Below are 21375 nucleotides of genomic sequence, written 5' to 3' on the forward strand. Positions count from 1 at the left end.
ATACATATTATTATGGCACATTTGAAGGCCCTTCTTTTATTCCTTGTCTTCCCCGTATAGGGAGGGGGGATTATTCTTCTCTATACACTGTTCATGGGGTCGGTACATTTATATCAGATTAAGATCTTATCCACATATATTTTTCTGTATAAAGTCTGTTGCTCCTTCATCCAGAGTGGGGGCGCTCTAATACAAGAGGTGTGCTACTGGCCAGATCACCAGGTACAAACAGAAGAAAAAAGCCTAAAAAAAGAAAACCAATGCAGCCACCACATCTAATGATTGGTAAACTGCATTATAGTACATTTTTGGATTTGAGTTTAATACCGATTTAATATGTACTTAAATCCAAAAAACAAAAATGAAATGTATCTCAGCTTACCAGTTCTTTGAAGTGGTGGCCACATGAGTTCACTCCTTAGTCTTTTTTGCCCCTGGATCTGGGGAGACATGTATCTGTTCACAGGATTTCTGGCAGGATCAACAGGTACTTGTCGAACAATTAAATATAAAAATATATTTTTGATTAAGTATTTAATAGACCAGGGGTCTCCAAATTTTCTAAACAAAGGGCAAGTTAACTGTCCTTCAGACTTTATGAGGGCCGGGTCTGTGGCCAGTGGGAGTAGAAAAGGTCCCAACATCAGTGGGAAAAAAAAATAATGCCCCATTGTTTGGTGTCAGTGGGAGGAGTTGTGCCCCATCATTGATGTCATTGGACCCCATCATTATTGTCATTGGGAGGAATTGTGCCCCATCATTGATGTCCTTGGACCCCATTAGTGTCATTGGGAGGAATTGTGCCCCATCGTTGATGTCCTTGGACCCCATCATTAGTGTCATTGGCAGGAATTTTGCCCCATCGTTGATTCATTGGACCCCATCATTAGTGTCATTGGGAGGAATTGTGCCCCATCATTGATGTCCTTGGACCCCATCATTAGTGTCATTGGGTGGAATTGCGCCCCATCATTGATGTCCTTGGACCCCATCATTAGTGTCATTGGGAGGAATTGCGCCTCATCATTGATTTCATTGGACCTAATCATTAGTGTCATTGGGAGGCATTTTGCCCCATCATTGATGTCAATGTACCCCATCATTAGTGTCATTGGGAGGAATTGTGCCCCATCAGTGATGTCCTTGGACCCCATCATTAGTGTCATTGGGAGGAATTGCGCCCCATCATTGATGTCATTGGACCCCATCATTAGTGTCATTGGGAGGCATTTTGCCCCATCATTGATGTCAATGTACCCCATCATTAGTGTCATTGGGAGGAACTGTGCCCCATCATTGGTGCCATTGGAAGGAGTTGTGCCCTTCATTGGTGTAAGTGGGGGGAATTATACCCAATTGTTGGTATCAGTAGATGAAATAGTGCCATAAGGGCCAGATAAAAGCAAGCAAATGGCTGCATCTTGCCCCCCGGGCCGCAATTTGGAGACCACTGTAATAGACCAAAAGGGAGCAAATAATGGAAGTTCATTATTAGGGTTTACATCTAGATAAGTGAAAGTTGACATTACCCTTCTGTGGCATTACTACAAAAGTTGTTAAAGTATGAATCCTTTATAAATATACACCTCTTCAGACATATACAGGTGAAACTTGAAAAATTAGAATATCATGCAAACGTTCATTTATTTCAGTAATGCAACTTAAAAGGTGGAACTAATATATGAGATAGACTCATTACATGCAAAGCAAGATAGTTCAAGCCGTGATTTGTCATAATTGTGATGGTTATGGCTTACAGCTCATGAAAACCCCAAATCCACAATCTCAGAAAATGAGAATATTGTGAAAAGGTGCAATATTCTCGGCTCAAAGTGTCCCACTCTAATCAGATAATTAAGTCATAACACCTGCAAAGGGTTCCTGAGCCTTTAAATGGTCTCTCAGTCTGGTTCAGTAGGAGTCACAATCATGGGAAAGACTGCTGACCTGACAGTTGTGCAGAAAACCATCATTGACACCCTCCATAAGGAGGGAAAGCCTCAAAAGGTTATGGAAAAGACGTTGGATGTTCCCAAAGTGCTGTATCAAAGCACATTAATAGAAAGTTATGTGGAAGGGAAAAGTGTGGAAGAAAAAGGTGCACAAGCAGCAGGGATGACCGCAGCCTGGAGAGGATTGTCAGGAAAAGGCCATTCAAAAGTGTTGGGGACTTTCACAAGGAGTGGACTGAGGCTGGAGTCAGTGCATCAAGAGCCACCACACACAGACGGATCCTGGACATGGGCTTCAAATGTCATATTCCTCTTGTCATGCCGCTCCTGAACAACAAACATCAGAAGCGTCTTACCTGGGCTAAAGAAAAACAGACCTGGTCTGTTGCTCAGTGGTCCAAAGTCCTCTTTTCTGATGAGAGCAACTTTTACATCTCATTTGGAAACCAAGGACCCAGAGTATGGAGGAAGAATGGAGAGGCACAAGGACCCCGAGTATGGAGGAAGAATGGAGAGGCACACACTGCAAGATGCTTGAAGTCCAGTGTGAAGTTTCCACAGTCTGTGTTGATTTGGGGAGCCATGTCATCTGCTGGTGTTGGTCCACTGTGCTTCACTAAGTCCAGGGTCAACGCAGCCATCTACCAGGAGATTTTGGAGCACTTCATGCTTCCTTCCGCAGACTAGCTTTATGGGGATGCTGACTTCATTTTCCAGCAGGACTTGGCACCTGCCCACACTGCCAAAAGCACCAAAACCTGGTTCAATGACCGTGGGATTACTGTGCTTGATTGGCCAGAAAACTCACCTGACCTGAACCCCATAGAGAATCTATGGGGCATTGCCATGAGAAAGATGAGAGACATGAGACCGAACAATGCAGAAGAGCTGAAGGCCGCTATTGGAGCATCCTGGTCTTCCATAACAAACTGCAAAAGGGGCCCAAACCAAGTACTGAGCACATATGCATGCTTATACTTTTCAGAGGTCGGATATTGTTCTATGTACAATCCTTGTTTTATTGATTGCATGTAATATTCTAATTTTCTGAGATTGTGGATTTGGGGTTTTCATGAGCTGTAAGCCATAATCATCACAATTATGACAAATCACGGCTTGAACTATCTTGCTTTGCATGTAATGAGTCTATCTCATATATTAGTTTCACCTTTTAAGTTGCATTACTGAAATAAATGAACTTTTGCACGATATTCTAATTTTTCGAGTTTCACCTGTACTGTATACTGCTCACACAGCATACAGTATATATATCTCCTACTGCCAATATTGTGTTTTACCAGTAGGTGGTAGTATAATACCAAAAAGTATACTGAAAGCACTTCTTTTTTTCAGTAGCATTTGTTCAATTGTAATAGATGTTTAAAAAAAAATGAGGAAAGAAATTGTTTAAAAAAAATGAATGAAGAATACATTTAAGGAGAAGAATGTTAATTATATAGATGTCTAGTACAGGCAGTTCCTTTTACAGGGTACCAGAGTGCCTGGCCTTGAGGACCACTCAGTGTGCTGTAGTATCGCAGGAGATGTCATGTGGAATACATGCATCATCCTACTAGTGCTTTGAGCAACTTGTATATTTTGTTTCATGTTTATTCATTTTTTGACTTATTTATTAAATATGAATTTATTAGGTCCGGTTTACGCTAGTGCAGGCTACGTGGCCCGCGTTTGCATGAGCACAGCAGCCCATTTATTTGAATGGGCTGCTGTGTCCGCATTTCACACAAGGAAAAGGTGCATGCACCTTTTTTGAAACGCATCTGCACAGAAACCGCATGGTCTTTTTAGTTGAGCCGTGATCCTGCTGCAGGATGACATTCATAGGGGTGCCATTCATTCATCTCGCAAGAGGAGAGCGATGCAGCTGTGGGTGCGAAAAAGACAGTCTTTCTCAGTCTTCCTGAAGGCTAGGTTCACACTATCGATATGATTCCCGCAGCCGCAACCACCCGCAGCCGCATTGTGCTTCTCTTGCATGACGCACGTGTGTGGGGGGGGGGTTGGCATTCATTCAGCATGGTACCCCCATGCATCTCATCTCACAGCGCATCGCAATGGATGCGTTTTAGAAAAGGTGCGTGCACTAGTGTGAACCGAGGCCTCAGTCACAGTTCACACATGCACATTCCCTGAAAATCAATCTGCGGTGGATCACCTTTTAGGGTGCCACTAAGCACCCGCTGTCAGGCGTTCAGGAGGTGATCCTGACCCTTCTTGAATGCCTGTTTTTTTTTTCTGACTGCTAATGGGACAAATGCATTGCAACATGGCAGTTATGGCATAGCCCCATTGACTTGAATTGCCCAACTGACATGCTGTGTTAAACGTGCTGTGGCAATGATGCAAAGCATCTTGGCTTTGACATGTGAAGGTACCCCTCTGGTTGTATTGTGGACTTTAGGTGGGTGGTTTGATGGTGGTTGTTGGGGGGGAGGGGACCGAGGCTCAACCACATGTTTTTACCACCTCCCAGCCGCCTGTGTGAAAGGTGCCTTCAACAGGATTTGGAATCATGAGCTGGAATGGCGCGATTCTGCTCACGACTCCGAATTATGCTAAAATCCTGGCAAAACAGTTGACACGGGTTTGGGTGCTATTCATCTGTAGCCTTCCTAGCAGTCTGATTATGTCAGTATTTCTGTGCTCAAAGCGGTACATTTTTTTGCATGGAAATATGTATTTATTTATTGTAGGCCTGTAATTGTTAGGAATAACTCACTGAAATCTGGCTGAACAAGAGTCTAGTAAACATCCCGGGGATGATAACATTTGAAAAACGAAATCATAAATTATAATTTAATAAATAATCATAAAAAATAATAATAAATTTAATTCAATAATATAATCAAACCAAAAACACTGAAATTTGAAATATAGCGCCAAGTTCGCATATCGCTGAGCAAAGACGCAAAATCGTTTTCAGTGTCTGATGACGAATTTCCCCACAAATCATTATCACTCAATTCTGCAAGTGGTTCTGATTTACTATCGCTGTTCTCTAGCCGGTCTAAAACCGCTTTTGACCTAAAGGGACGCTTTTTGGACGCCATGGACATTTCTCAGTTTCCAGGCAGAAAGAACAGTAAAAATGCAGGCAGGGCACAGGACAAAGCACTCGGGACAAAATATATGTGAAATGATTTGATACAGTAATGTTTTACTATGGGATTTTACTGTATTTAGTGAATGTCACTTTTTCACATTTTTAGATTTCCCGCCAGTTCTGTCCCCCGTACGTCCCGATGTTGCAGGGAACGGAACCCAGAAGACAGATGCCGGCATTGGCAGGAGGACATTACAGGGGACACTGCAGGAGGGACATCGTGTGAGCGAAGGACAAGGTAAGTGCAGAAGAGATCCCGGAGCAACGCTGCAAGGTATTCCTGAGTGTAGCTCGGGGTTACCGCTTGTGGTGCTGAAACTTTACCCCGAGCTACACTCGGGAATACTGCCAGGGAGGTTAATGGCATGCTAAACTAGTGTTGCCACCTCATCCCTTTAAAGTCGAATGCATATTAAGGACGCGGGTTCTGAGGCCAATTTAATGCAGATGAGTTTAATTACCACCTTCATCAGCCACAGAACCTGTATAATTAATACGTGCTCAGTTTTATAGGGATGATGTGGCAATCGTACGCTAAACAGTGCAATTTTGCACAATTGTCATGCAAAAATAAAAATGCTGGAGCCTGAAATGTGTGTAAGGACCTGCAAAAATGCCTATACAAACATTCTAAAAAAAAAAAAAGGAAGACCAAGGATGCTCAGCTCAGTTGTGAATGGGGGCAACACTAAGTCTAGGTTCACACCTATGCGTTTTTTGCTGCGTTTTGCAGAAACGCACAGCAGACCAGTTGACATGGTTTCCTATGGGACAGGTCCACATCTCCATGTTTTCACCCATTGCATTTTTTGAAAAGGGTCAGGGACTTTTTTAAACGCAAAACGTTGCATTTGTGGATCTATGGACTTCAACGGAGAAGCTGCAGAAAAGCATGTTGTGTGGTTTTGATGCATTTTTGATGCATTTTGCGTTTTAATCTGTCCAGCATCAAGTTAAAAAAAACGCAAAACGCATCAACAACGTGTCAAAAAACAAGTAAAAAATGCATGTGCAAAACCACAAAACGCACTGCGGAAACAGATCAAGCACAAACTGCATGGGCCTGAACCTAGCCTAACCTAGATTACGCCCTAGTGTTACAATTGTATCTTTTTTTCCCCAACAACTTTTGTTTTTATAGTGAGGAGCAAAAGATGCAATCGGGCATTTATCAAAACTGGAGCAGAAAGAATCCAAAGCAGTTGTGTATGGCAACCAATCAGCTTCTATCTTCAGCATGTTCAGTTAGGCTTTGAAAATGAAAGATAGAAGCTGATTGGTTGCCATACACAACTGCTTTAGATTGTGGCTGCTCACCAGTCTAACACTGGTAACTTGCTAGCAGGAGGATAGGGCAGTGATAAGTTGAGCAGTTTGAACATAAGCTTTGCTTGCTGCAGAGCTCTAGCTCTGACCTGGAACTTTTCAGAGAGACCACTGCTTCCGCACAGAAGGTCATTCTCTACACAGCATTCTGGCAGGGGACAGGATTTTTTTTTCTTTATTTCTTAGGTTGTGGCTGCTTTCTACGGAAAAGACTTTGCACACATTTTATTTTTGTGCCCATTGAATGCACTTAGCTAATTTAAACCAAAAGTTCGGTTGGCCTTAAGAAGTCCATGAGCCTGTTTGTTGAAGGAGATTTCACATCTCTGATAGGAGTCAGATAGTTTTGGCTCATGAGTGGGATTGGACAGATACATTCTAGTGCAACAATATAATAATGTATATGTATGCATAATTAACAGGGCCGTGCTTCCACTAGGCAAACTAGGCAGCTGCCTAGGGTGCACTCCCACCTAGGGGCGCCTGGGCGCAGCGCAGGCCAGCTCTCTTTCTGTGTGGCCTATGGACCTGTTCCCCTCCCCTCATACACAGAGCATGATGAGGGAATGATGGTATCTTTACTCTGCACAATTGTCTCACAGCCTGTCCACACACATGACCATTTAGTTAGAGGAAGATGCCGGATGTCTGTAGCCAGTGTAGCAGCTAAGCTGCAGCTCCTTCCAGTGTTCCTCTCAGACCCAGTCCCTTTCTGCAAGCCAGCTGGTGGCTGCTGATCGCTGTGGAGTTTTGAAACTATCTTCTTTTTTCTTTGTTTCTCTGTCTGATTGGTTAATACAGTTCATTTATATTTGGTAATATATATTTTGTCTTCAATATTGGTGCTGGTGGCATCTTATTGCACTTATTTTTGAAAATTAAAAGAAATGTAGCAGTTTCATGATTTGTTGCTTTAATATTTTCTACTGTTTGTAAAAATATTGATTTTTCTTTTTTGGGGGGGGGGCGCAAGTAGCTGGCCTTGCCTAGGTCACAAAATAGTCCAGCACTGGCCCTGAATATTAAGAAATTCAAATAGGACATCTAGTGGCTTGCTGGAAGGGTTGAAATATGAACTCCTGTACATCATCTCTGTCCCAGTCATTGGATGTCCCCATTTGGTCCTGGAGGGTCCAGTGGCCCTTTTTTTCTGTGTTTGAAAAGGCCCCACTTTTTAAATATGGAATCACATTGGATGCCATGAATTACTGTGCTCAGCATCACTCTTTCCCTTTTTACAGGCTCACATAACCAGAGAAGCTGCAGTACTTGCTTTCACCAGCAGGTGACAATGCAGGCAAATCTGGAAGTGTGAACTAACACCCAATCCATAAGAAGCCAAAGTGTCCAAATCAGATGAAGTGGAGAAATATTTCTGTCTAGGACATTTCCTTCGAACAGAAACTAACACAGCAGAGGCATATTAGCAGTTGTAACTGTAAAACCAAAACCAGGCATAGATACAGTACCTTAACTATATATGCAATGGGGGAGATTTACTAAAACTGTTGCACTCAGAATCTGATGCATCTGTGCATGGGAGCCAATCAGCTTCTAACTTCAGGTTGTTCAATTAAGCTTTGACAGTAAAACCTGGAAGCTGATTGCTTTCTATGCGGAGCTGCACCAGATTCTGTGTGCACCAGTTTTAGTAAATCTCCTTTATTGCATCCTAAGCATTAATTAGATGCTATTACAGACTAGTTATTTCAGTCAAATCAAACAAATTCCGTTTATGGGAATACTCCAATTTATTATTGTATGAATGTACGTTAGGGACCTTAGATTGTACACTCCTTGAGGGTTAGGGACTGATGTGAATGTTCAATATATATATATGTGTAAAGCGCTGCGTAAACTGACAGCGCTATATAAGTACCTGAAATAAATAATAAATATTAAAGTAGAACCCCACTCCTGCAAAGGCACATTGGCAGTCTTTGCAGCTGAGACCTCTGCATTTATTAGAGTGGCTCCAATCTCAGTTTTATGACCCACATAAATACTATATTGCCAAAAGTATTGGGACACCCCTCCAAATCATTGGATTCATGTGTTCCAATCACCTCCATGGAGACAGGTGTACAAAATCAAGCATCTAGGCATGCAGACTGCTTCTACAAAATTTGTGAAAGAATGGGTCACTCTCAGGAGCTCAGTGAATTTAAGTGTGGTACCGTGATAGGTTGTCACCTGTGCAATAAGTCCATCCGTGACATTTCCTGACTACTAAATATTCCATGATCAGCTGTTAGTGGTATTATAACAAAGTGGAAGCAACTGGAAACAACAGCAACTCAGCCATGAAGTGGTAGGCCACGTAAAATGACAGAGCGGGGTCAGTGCATGCTGAACCACACAGCGCACAGAAATCGCCAACTGTCTGCAGAGTCAATCGCTAAAGACCTCCAAACTTCATGTGGCCTTCAGATTAGCACAACAACAGTGTGTAGAGAGCTTCATGGAATGGGTTTATTTGGCCGAGCAGCTGCATCCAAGCCTTACATCACCAAGTGCAATGCAAAGCGTCGGATGCCGTGGTGTAAAGCACACCGCCACTGGACTCTAGAGCAGGGGAGACGTGTTCTCTGGAGTGACCAATCACGCTTCTCTGTCTGGCGATCGGATGGACATGTCTGGGTTTGGTGGTTGCAAGGAGAACAATACTTGCCTGACTGCATTGTGCCAAATGTAAAGTTTGGTGGAGGAGAGATTATGGTGTGGGGTTGTTTTTCAGGGGTTGGGCTTGGCACCCTAGTTCCAGTGAAGGGATCTCTTAAGGCGTCAGCAGAGGAATTTGACTGGCCTGCACAGAGTCCTGACCTCAACCAGATAGAACATCTTTGGGATGAATTAGATCGGAGATTGCGATCCAGGCCTTCTCGTCCGACATCCGTGCCTGACCTCACAAATGCTCTTCTGGAAGAATGGTCAAACCTTCCCATAGACACTCCTAAACGTTGTGGACAGCCTTCCCAGAAGAGTTGAAGCCGTTATAGCTGCAAAGGGCGGGGCCAACTCAATATTGAATCCTACAGACCTTAGTCTTAACTGGGATGCCATTAAAGTTCATGTGCGTGTAAAGGCAGGCGTCCCAATACTTTTGGTAACATAGTGCATATGTCATATGTTACAATTATATCTGTAAAAAAAGCCACCACATGCACAGTTCAATGATTAATGATTAACTAATTTGGTTTGGATCGAGCAGGGTTTGGTGAACATGACTGAGCCCTAGTTCACACTGATGTGACCTATCATGTGACTTGATGCAACTTGTGACCAGAGGCAGACTGACAACTCATATAGGGGATCATGGGGCCCCTGTGTCCTTGCCCAAACTCAAAAAAGCCTATGAAAAAGGTACCAGGGGCATCTCATGGGGCCCCCTACTGACCCCGAGCCCTCGGGCAGTGCTCGAGTTTCCAAATGGTCAGTCCGCCCCTGGGCTCTGTTATGCAGAGCCATACAAAGCAGTGTGCAGGAGCTAACAGGGGAGAGATCTGTATTGTTTTCACATAGGGTTCTCCCCCATTGGTAATACTTGGAGATCGCCAGGTGCCCACGGGGAATCACTGGCTGGGACCCGGTGATTGACAGCCAAGGCCACGAATGGCAGCACAGGTAGGGCACGCGCACGGCTTGCACATGCCCCATACCCAAAATCACGTATAGATAATACTGCTACAGGGAAGCGCAGAAGCAGTTAACTAATACAACTCAAGTCGTAATGACTTTAAAAGGAGTTCCTGCACTATTTTTCTGCGTCTTTGGGGGGACTCCAGTGCCATAGACTGCAATGTTAAAATGACAAAAGCCACAAGGATTGCCTTAATCTATGGAAACAGGAGAGTGGTGCAGAGACCACAAGAGGCAATACTTTGGAAGCATGATAGTACAAATAGAAATGCAGACTGATATGAAAAGTCCAATAGTCCTTTCAGCTACACTGTCTCTCAGATTGCAGCCGCCTATGGGAGCTAGAAGCGGCTCTGTGAAAATAAAGATATAAAGCAGTGCCATCGGAGTGTAGTACGATCATAAAGAGCTTTAATCGCAAATGGAACAACTTACAGTAACAATACTTGTAGCAAGTATGTAAAAATCCCACTGCTGTAATCGCATCTGGCGGCTTATGGAAGCACCTTCATCATGGTGCGCATTCAGAGCATGGCCTGATGAAGGAGCTCACATGCTTTGAATGCATGCCACACCCTCTGTCTGTCTTGTGCTCCGGTTGTGACAATGTCAGTTGCCAGCATCAGATACACACCAGCTAGGGAACCCTGGGAACCACCAGAGCGGCCCAGACAAGGGGTCCTTCCATAAGCCGCTGGATGCGATTACAGCAGTGGGATTTTTACATGCTTGCTGCAAGTTTTGTTCCTGTAAGTTATTCCACTTGCGATTAAAGCTGTTTATAATCATACTGCACTCAGATGGTACTGCTTTTTATCTCCTTTGCCTTCATCTATTCAACTATGATGCAGCAGTATCCAACTTCAGATGGTTTTTAACCAAAAACCAAAGTCGTATACAGGGGCGGACTGACAACTCATGGGGCCCCCGTGCAATAGGGGATCATGGGGCCCCTGTGTCCTTGCCCAAACTCAAAAAAGCCCATTAAAAAGGTACCAGGGGCATCTCATGGGGCCCCCTACCGACCCTGGGCCCTCGGGCAGTGCCCGAGTTTCCAAATGGTTAGTCGGCCCCTGGTCGTATAACATCAAAGTCACATGAAAGTCGCAGTGAAGTTGCATCAAGTCGTAAGAAAGTCGCAATGCAAAGTTGCAATGGAAGTCGCACAACTTTCAAGTCGCAGCAGAGTGAACCAGGCCTAAAGCTTGGCTGCCGATTCCTAACCCCATTTAAGACAACGGAAGCTGAATGTTTAAAAAACAAAAAAATCCTGTAATGGCCATTTTCTGGGGTACAAGGGACTGTCAAACAAATGGCATGGGAGGCCGGGCACTGCACTGGGGAGCATGTACCTAAGCAAACTATTATTTTAATTCTGTTTGGGAGAGACAGCGATTTTAGTAATGCTTAAAGTGAATGGGGTCTGATGTAGATGGTAGTGGGGGACCTCCACGCACACAATGCCTGAGAGTCCCCTCATATCTCATAACAGGTCCTTTGAGTCTGGTATAAATTTCAAGGGGGACCCCATGTTAAAAAGGAGATCCCAAATTCTATACCAGTCCCTTCAAGTCTGGGATTTTAAGGGGGAACTCCATACGGAAATAAAAAAAAACCTGTGAGCCCCCCCCCCCCCCCACAAATAAAATCCAAGCAGGCAGCATGGCAGGTCAGCAACCATGCCAGGCCACATATATTGAACACTGGGGTGGTGCCACTCACTGAATGACAGCTTCCTTGGCTGTCATCTTCAATAATAGGTAAGGGACAGGAATAGTGGTGACATTCTTGCCTCAATATGGCCATATGACTATATTTAGGCAATAATGTCACTCCCTATCAAGCCCCTTTGCGTATGTGGCCAGAGATTCGACTTCATCCCTAGTCCCCATCCATCACTCCTAAAAAAAAAAAAAAAAGAGAGAAAATTATAATAATACTATTGACCCATCTGTCAGTTGCCCATAGGAAAAAAAAAGCTGCTTTCTTGGTGGCTTCCCTGCCCTCAGCCTGATGACTGAACTTTAAAATAAAAGCAGCACATTGACGAGGTTATGCAATACTCCACAGAAAAGGATCCGCATGACCATCGTTGCTGTTTAAAAGCTTGCATTTATTAAATGACCACAGTGTAAAAATTGCAAATACAAAAAGTCGACGCGTTTCAGCCTACATGACTTTAGCCATAAGAGTATCCTTTGGTACCGAGTATTGTATACAGCTGAGCAACTGTGGATCTGGCAGGCTCTCCGAATTGAGGATATATGGGTAGTAGCACTATCATTGTATTTGTTTATTGATGATGTTATACCCGTGTCTTTCCTTCATTTAAAGTACATACACTCACTTCATTAGGTACACTTGTTCAATTGCTTGGTAACACAAATTTCTAATCAGCCAATCACATGGCAGCAACTCAATGCATTTAGGTATCCAGACGTGGTGAAGATGATTTGCTGAAGTTCAAACCGGGCATCAGAATGGGGAAGAAAGGGGATTTAGGTGACTTTTAACGTGGCATAGTTGTTGGTGTCAGATGGGCTGATCTGAGTATTTTAAAAACTGCTTATCTACTGGGATTTTCATACACAACCATCTCTGAGGTTTACAGAGAATGGTCCAAAAAAGATAAAATATCCAGTGAGCTGCAGTTGTGTGGATGAAAATGCCTTGATGATGTCAGAGGTCAGAGGAAAATGGGCAGACTGGTTCGAGATGATAGAAAAGCAACAGTAACTCAAATAACCACTCGTTACAACCAAGGTATGCAGAACACCACCTCTGACACACAACACGTCGAACCTTGAAGCAGAAGGGCTACAGCAGCAGAAGACCACACTGGGTGCCACTCCTGTCAGCGAAGAACAGGAAATGGAGGCTACGATCCACGCAGGCTCACCAAAATTGGAAAATAGAAGATTGGAAAAATGTTGTCTGGTTTGATGAGTCTCGATTTCAGCTGCGACATTCAGATGTTAGGATCAGAATTTGGCGTAAACAAAAGCATAGCATAGATTCATCCTGCCTTGTATCAATGGTTTAGGCTAGTGGTGGTGTCATGGTGTGGGGGATATTTTCTTGCCACACTTTTGGCCCTTTAGTACCAACTGAGCATTGTTTAAATACCATGGCCTACCTGAGTATTGTTGCTGACCATGTCCATTCCTTTATGACTACAGTGTCCCCATCTTCCAGCAGGATAATGCACCGTGTCACAAAGCTCAGATCATCTCAAACTGGTTTCTTGAACATGACAATGAGTTCACTGTACTCCAATGGCCTCCACAGTCACCAGATCTCAATCCAATAGAGCACCTTTGGCATGTGGTGGAACAGATCATGGATGTGCAGCCGACAAATCTGCAGCAACTGCGTGATGCTATCATGTCAATATGGACCAAATTCTCCTTGTTGAATCTATGCAAGGAAGAATTAAGGCAGTTATTAATGCAAAAAGGGGTCCAACCTGGTACTAGCAAGGTGTACCTAATAAAGTGGCTGGGGAGTGTATATAGCCATTTTTTGGCTTTAGATAGAGTTAGGAAGAGTCAAAACCCTTGCCATTTTTATTTTACCTGGGTACCACTGGGGAAATGTCGATTTACTTGAAGTTAGTGGAAATGTCCCAAAATGAGAGGAAGTGCCCTCTTCACCACTTGTCCCCTACCAGGGGTCCCCATCAGAAGATTTCCCCTTACATCTTGTCCTGGAGACAACTCTAGAATTTTGGATTTCCCATCACTTTCTGTTTCAGTGACAAAGGAGTGAATCTCCCCAATGGTGACACAGACAGCGATAAAGACTTGACAGAAGAAAGATCTAACTCTTCACTACTCTATCCAAAATATAAAGAAAAAAGTTTTGTCTACAGATACACTTGATTGATTTATACTGCTGATCTTGACTCTCTGTCTGAGTCCTTGTGTATGTGTGTGTGTGTGTGTGTGTGTGTGGGGGGGGTACTTTTATTGCATTTTAACAACAAACTTACATATTTGCCAGTAGTTGCTGATAAATAAAAAAAAATTATCTGGTTTATTGTTTGTTTGTTTTTTAAATTGTTTTACTATTAACTCCTTCCTGCCCAGCCCCGTTGTCCCTTTAAGTGGGTACATATGCCTGGAGGGCTGGGCAGGACTGCCCAGTCATGTGTGTAATTGGCTGTCACAGTGGTCACATGATTGGGAGACGGTCCCGCCAGCTTCCAGTCATTACTAGAGACCAGAAGCTGTCTTTGACAGCCTGGTCGCAGAGCTGGAAGTACACAGTGAGCATGCCCTCAGCACAGAAACCTCTGCCACTCATAGACACATGTGTGAGTGTGGACATCAAAGCCCACCCTCTTAACATGGCAAAACGTGGTTAAATAACCATTGTTACTTTGCCCTGAAAGCTCCCCCACCCTCTCCCAACCCATTTATACTCAGCTTCCACTGCTCCGTCCTCAATCAGAAGTAAAAAATTGTCAGACAGAGATCCCCTTAGGACTTAAAAGGCAGATTAAATAGTATTGTAAAGAAAGAACCATGCGCTACAACTCTTGCAGACCTCCATCCATAGAGCCAGTGGGTGCCCGATCCTCCGTCGCACAGCTAAAGGCAATAATCCAAAAATGTGATCTGCACATCCGACGTAGCTCTAATATCTTGTATTTATTCAGGAAGCCACAGTATAAAAGTTACAGTAACAGTCAGTTAACACGGTTTAGGACTAAAGCTGTGTAGGCTGAAATGCGTCAACTGACTGTTACTGTAACTTTTATGCTATGGTTGATTTAAAAAATATACACAATAAAATACATATAAGCAGATTGTTCTGTCGGTATCATTTACATAAACATGGCTACTCGATACAGCATTTCAGAATACCCCATATGTTTATATGAATACAGTTTGCCTTCCACAACTAAGACATCAGGACATAAGTCCAGCACATTTTGGAAAAGTTCCTTCTTCAGGGGATAAATCAGGTGTTTTCCAATTCTAAAAAGCAATCACATTTGTTCAGTATACAAATTACAAAGATAATATAACCAAGCAGTGATATTCCACATCATATTGCATAGTGCATGCTGTACTTACATAAGTAGAGGTTCAGTACACAATGATTAAAAGAAAGAGGCTGCCAGCACATCATCTGTCCACCATGGACCCAAGCAAAACCAAACCCTAAAGCCCAATGTGAAACTGCTGCGGCCACTTAGCACATAAACCAAGGAAGATGGGTCGGAAGAGGCCCAGACTGATACAAGGATCAGATTGTAAAGTACTAAAGAGTAAAAAAATTTACAAAATTCATAGTATGGTTCTAAGTAAAATGCCCTTCAGTGTAATTAGTTTTTTGTGTACAGTTAGAGGCTTGCTAGAAGCCTGGGTTTGAGTCACCCTGGGAGTGAGTCAGCAAGGTTACCTCAGGCTAATGCTGGAGGGATCTACAGGTCTGTCCTCTGATGCCTCCCCCTGCTCTTGAGACTTGGAGAAGTTTCTAGAAGCCAGTAGGCGGAGGCGAGGAGGGACTGATCTTCATACTTAGGGGAATCTGGCCAAACCCCAGGCAGGAGACCTGGCATGGTGGCTACATTAACCCTTAAAATAAGAGAGCCTGGTCAGCAGGGGAATCGGGTGGAAGATGTAGTGAGGAAGTGCTACTGGTGTGGAGCGTGGGAGGGGACCTCAGAGGAGGGGGGTCTGCCTACAGGTTGAGAGCTGGAAAGAGGGGCCTGCACTGTTCCACAGCCTGCCTACAAGGAGGGACAGCCTGTCAGCAGGGGAAGAAGCCCAGCGTAAGTCCTGAAAGCATCTTCACCTTTACAGCTACAGGAACAGGACATTGTGAATACTTCTACACTCCCTGGGTCTACAAGGGAAAGGGTGGTCAGGTGCAATACCCAACTAGTTCTTCCTGAGACATCATTCCCATGTGTGTCTCGGAGGAGATTTTCATCTGGGGTCTGAAGAGGTTCATTTAGGGGATCAAGTGCCCCTAGTAAACATTGTGTGTAGATTTCATCAGAAGATAAGAGACACTCCTGAAGGAGTAGAGAGTGCAGGGTCTATTCTGTTTTGCTTTTTGATGGATTTTTGCCTTTTTGTGCCTAAGAAGTTGTCTTCCAAGTTGTTTTAGTTCTATTTGGTATCCCATATACCCCTAGATCCTATCCAAGCTGTTAATCCCTAATAAAACAACAAAAACCAAGCTCATGGACTGTTTATTGACTTTGGATGCAAGTGTGGAAAATGCGTGTTGCCTCGCTGTACAGAGTTTAGGGAGACCTAAAAAACACAGCGGCTCCTACAGGGGTAGCACTACATAAGTAAAGAATATAATTATGTAATTATCATCCGCATTTGTGGTAAATATCTATATGTGTGTGCGTGTATGGGTATATATATATATATATATATATATATATATATATATATATATATGAAGAAGATTATGTGAGTGTGGGTGCGTGTGTATACATGTGCATAGGGAACTATGGGTACACCTCTCCCACCAGGCAGTGTCTGAGCTTTCATGCTTCAATTACTGTATGCTGGGAGGAGAGTGGGCCAACAGAGCTATGGGGGGGAGGGGGGGTTGCGGGTAAGATGAGTATAAATGTGTCAGGAAAAGTCTCTTTAACCACTTCCTGTCTGGCCCATGTACATAAACGGCTGGATGAGAGCAGTGCCCAAGCGGGTGGCAGTTTATAAATGGCCCCCACATTCACTGCCTGCTACACCACGATCCGGTGCCCAGAACAGAACAACAGAACACCGATCCCTGTACAGGACCTCTGTGTGAGGTCCCGATTAATGTGATCACTGATTGGCCAATCAGTGATCACATGAACAGTGGTAAACAAGATGTCACTTCCTGACATCATTGCTTACTACGTGTGAAATCTGTGAATGATCACAGAGGTCACATGGTACAAGGCTATTCACAACAGCCTTCTATCATGTGACAAGTTGTGACCAATCACAGCTCTCACAGTATTTCTCAATGGCTGCAGGAATGCAGCCAGTGAGAAGGAGAAATTATTGTTTTTACCGCCTTTATGGGTGTAAAAGCAATCAGTGTAAAAAAGAAAAAAAAATCTTCATCACCCCCCCCCCCCACAAGTAGTACAGTGTCACTATGGTGACACTGTACTGCTAGTGTGACAGTATGTTAAAAAAAAAACCATAAATAAAAATAAAAAAAACAAAATAAAAATGCAAAAAACAATTGTGAAAAATTATAATTTTTGGTTATAAACTAATTTGGGTTATTTTTTTTACTAAAAAGATAGCTGAATACATTTTGGCCAAGATTTATGAAGAAAGATTATTTATTTGCAAAATTTTATATGAAAAAAACTTTTTTTTTTCAAAATGTTTGGACTTTTTCATTTATGTAGCAAAAATCCCAGTGGTGAATAAATACCACCAAAATAAAGTTTTATCTGTCTCAAAAAAATGCTAAAAAATTCATATGGGTACGGTGTTGCATGACCGCGCAATTGTCATTCAAAGTATGACAGCACTGAAAGCTGAAAATTGGCCTGGACAGGAAGGGGGTGAAAGTGACTGGACTCAAAGTGGTTAAAGGGAAACTATGATCTGAATACAGTGTATTTGACTTTAGTTTGTATTACGTTGTAAATTGAGGTTGTATTTTTTATTCTCATTGTGTGTGTAGGTTTCAGTTTGAGATATTGAGCTTTGTTAACATGATTTTTACAATGTAAAGGAGTATGTAAATACTGTATATTAGTATAGATCAATAGATATGTTCTAGGTCCTTTATATATATCCTACAAATTATACTTTTAGTCCTGGCATTAAAGTAGTTGTAAACCTCTGACATGAAAATTGAACAAAGCACGTCCCTCTATAGCAGCCTTTCTCAACTGTTTCAACACAGAGGAACCCTTGAAATGACTTTTTGGTCTCAAGGAACCCCTGTTAAAAATGACTGTATCTAAAGGTCATGATGCATTCGTGTGATGGACAGTGGGAAAAATGTTCCTTGTGGTCATTGAGAAGAATTACCCCCTTATAGATAGCTAAAAATATCAATAGTGTCAGCGGGAACCTATCCGAGAGGTGGATATTGCTCATTGCTCAAAGAATCCCTAGCAACCTCTAGAGGAACCCTGGTTGAGAAACCCTGCTCTATAGTGTGTACTTGTCTCATTCAAAAGCACCAAGTGTGATTTCTGTCTGTTCTCTCCTTCCTCAGCCACTTCTGACAGTCTATGCCGACACCAGACAATGCCGTGAGACGATCCCACCTCCTCTTGAACACAACAGGTGACGGTCAGCCTCAGCTGTGCATGTTTCGCTATGAGACTGTATGAAGGGGGGGGCAATAGTGTATTTAGGTTTCATGTTGCCCTAGGCAACACAAAAATTGGCTCCCCCCACGGACCCTGACACCAACAAACACCCCCTCCCCCATGAAAAGGGCCTGGCACAAACAACACCCCAGCCCCCACCCCCACCCGAGAGAGCCTTCTACTTCCACCGCCCCCCATACACTGGCAACCCCCCACCCGGCAAGGGATAAGACATCCACCTTCACAGCTCTGGACATCCCCGGCAACAAGAGTCAGGTTCTGCATACACCATCAAGCAGCCCGCAGCCTCTCTCAGATCCCATCTGGTCCCCGTGCTGCGTGTGTCCTTTCTTCCATTAATTCTTTCGTGGGACCCCCTGAAAAAATGCTGCTGCCCCCCTGAAAAATGCCGCCCTAGGCAAATGCCTGGTTTGCCTTGTGGTAAATACACCTCTGGGGGGGATGTCCATTCCTTCCACTCAGGTCTCAGATTACACGCAGGTCTTTGCTTACGCTATGCAGTGTGTGACATCAGATCCCATGCCCCCAGAAGCTCAGAAATGTTGTGTAAATTCTGGACTTTGAACAACTATAGAGAAGAGATGACTACAGATTAACAGGTACAACCTTTGTAAGAAGATTTATTTCATCTCTGTATATCATCTGAGTCATGTCACTTCACAGGGTATATGAAAGGATTTACAACCACTTTAATAAAGATTAAAATAAAAATAAAACATAAAAAATAGTTGTTCCATTTAAATCCGTTGGCAGTCACAAAAAAATGAAATAAGAACTGTCTGTATTGACTGTAAGCAATAAAAAGATAACAGAGGGAAAAAAATTGTATGAAACTGGCTGCTATGGGAGGTTTCTGAATTCAGACATCTATTAAATAAGAGTTTTTTCCCTTTCTAAGTGCACAGTACTTTGGGGCCCCATACAAGCTATGTGATCTCCTCTCTCTGTAGTTATGTCCTCGTTTAATGTACACCTTTATACTAACTGTTCTGGCACTACGCACCTTCCCTTTCATCTTTTACAATGCTTATATAAATGGATAAGTAATATGACCGGCTCTTTGCACCAGCTGCGTGTTAAACATTTCAGTATGTCTTTGTATCAGAAAGAACGGATCCCATAGACAGCAAAAATCTAATACTGTACCTCCGTTCACATGGAGCCGAGAGGAGTCTGTACAGATCCCCTGTTTATGGAGGATATAGTGTCATTGTCACTCCTTTCATTTCTGTACAGATAATATAACTAAACAGGTTTTGGTGGGTCTCATGCCAGAAGGCTCTTACTAAAATTTACCTTGGGAAGCAATATAGCGATAGATCGACTTGTGTACAACCAGCCTGCCCATACAGGTATCAAATGTATGGCCATGTATGGCCAAGTGTAAGGGAGAATCAACTCTGGATGGAGGAGTAAAGGAGACATTTTTGGATTGCAGCATTGTCAGTCTGGGGAGAGGGGGGTGTGAAGACCTGTTTCACACCTATGCATTTTTTAGTGCATTTTGCAGATACGCACTGCAGTCCATTTAACATAGTTTCCTATGGGACACATCTATGAGTTTTCAGCCACTACATTTTTGGAAAGGGTCAGGGACTTCTTTCCTGCAGCAGATTGTGTTTTTCAAATCCAACTTGATAAAATGGAAAAAGATATAGTGTGGTTATGCGCTTACCACATAGACATACAATTTGGGCATTGTATGTAAATCATCATAAGCTGGACATCAAGGTCTGGTCAGCAGCATGAGCAGCATCTGGTCACCATAGTGGACACTCAGGGATGATGGTACACACACTCTCAAGGGTCCCCTCAGACTCACCAGCAGGTCCAACGTTGTCCAGGTATCTAATGGCCCTTCACTCCAGAACACCACCTTGCAAAGCTCATCATAAACGAGCCAGGAGGCAAGAAGGTACCAATAGTGAAATACATATACCAGGCTACCTGGTGGCTAGTGGTTCCCTGGTGGTAAAAGGCGTCAATTGGGTGGGATCCTTTTACCACCAGGGAACCACTAGCCACCAGGTAGCATGGGAATCAGACCTGGATGTTTTTATGCTTATGTGAGTTCCTTCCTTTTCTGTTCGTTTTGCACTATTTTGAATAAACGCACTTCACTATTGGTACCTTCTTGCCTCCTGGCTCGTTTATGATGAGCTTTGCAAGGTGGTGTTCTGGAGTGAAGGGCCATTAGATACCTGGACAACGTTGGACCTGCTGGTGAGTCTGAGGGGACCCTCGAGAGTGTGTGTACCATCATCCCTGAGTGTCCACTATGGTGACCAAATGCTGCTAATGCTGCTGACCAGACCTTGATGTCCAGCTTATGATGATTTACATACAATGCCCAAATTGTATGTCTATGTGGTAAGCGCATAACCACACTTTTTCCATTTTATCAAGTTGGATTTGAAGCACATTGGGATTACATCCAATACCTCTCCTGATATATTATATGAACATTTTACGTCTATTTGACCTTATACCTCTATAATAGAAGTGTTATGTATTAACTTATTATGTATGGTGATACATTTTTTTGATTGATTTATATACTCTCTAGCGCTACATACCCCATTTATATTTTTACGATTTAAGGTGTTGAGGATTACCCTGTATGTTAGCTGCTCACTCTTTCTGATTGCGCTCACTTACCTTACCCCTTACAGATTGTGTTTTTGATGCACCAAAAATAAAAGTGTTGGGTTTTTTATGCATTTTGCTTTTTTTTTGGCCAAAAGGAAAGTATTGAGTGCGACTTTGATGTGACTTTGCACTCTCTGGCAATCAAGTCACATCAAAGTCTCATCAAAGTAGTGCAGGAACCTTTTCAAAGTCACATAGACTTTGAAAAGGCTCCTGCAATACTTTGATGCAATTTTGATGCAACTTTAGGTGCCAGAGAGTATAAAGTTGCACTCGATACTTTCCTATTGGTGGAACAAAAGCCAACTGCATCAAAAACACATCAAAAAAGTGTGTTCAAAAATGTAAAATACACT

General features: G+C 43.1%; 1 long non-coding RNA gene across 1 annotated transcript in view; it reads left to right on the plus strand.

The window, feature by feature from the left end:
* LOC149461798 (uncharacterized) overlaps positions 1-19080 on the plus strand; it is a 33940-nt gene extending 14860 nt beyond the window's left edge. The window contains exons 2-3 of the long non-coding RNA XR_016312774.1: positions 5183-5314; positions 18253-19080. This is a non-coding gene — a long non-coding RNA (uncharacterized LOC149461798). The remainder of the gene's footprint in view (positions 1-5182; positions 5315-18252) is intronic.
* The last annotated feature ends 2295 nt before the right edge of the window (positions 19081-21375 follow it).

This window comes from Staurois parvus, unplaced genomic scaffold, assembly GCF_062004578.1.
Source record: "Staurois parvus isolate SC_StPar_1 unplaced genomic scaffold, SC_StPar_1.0 ptg000192l, whole genome shotgun sequence".
Lineage (NCBI taxonomy): Eukaryota > Metazoa > Chordata > Amphibia > Anura > Ranidae > Staurois > Staurois parvus.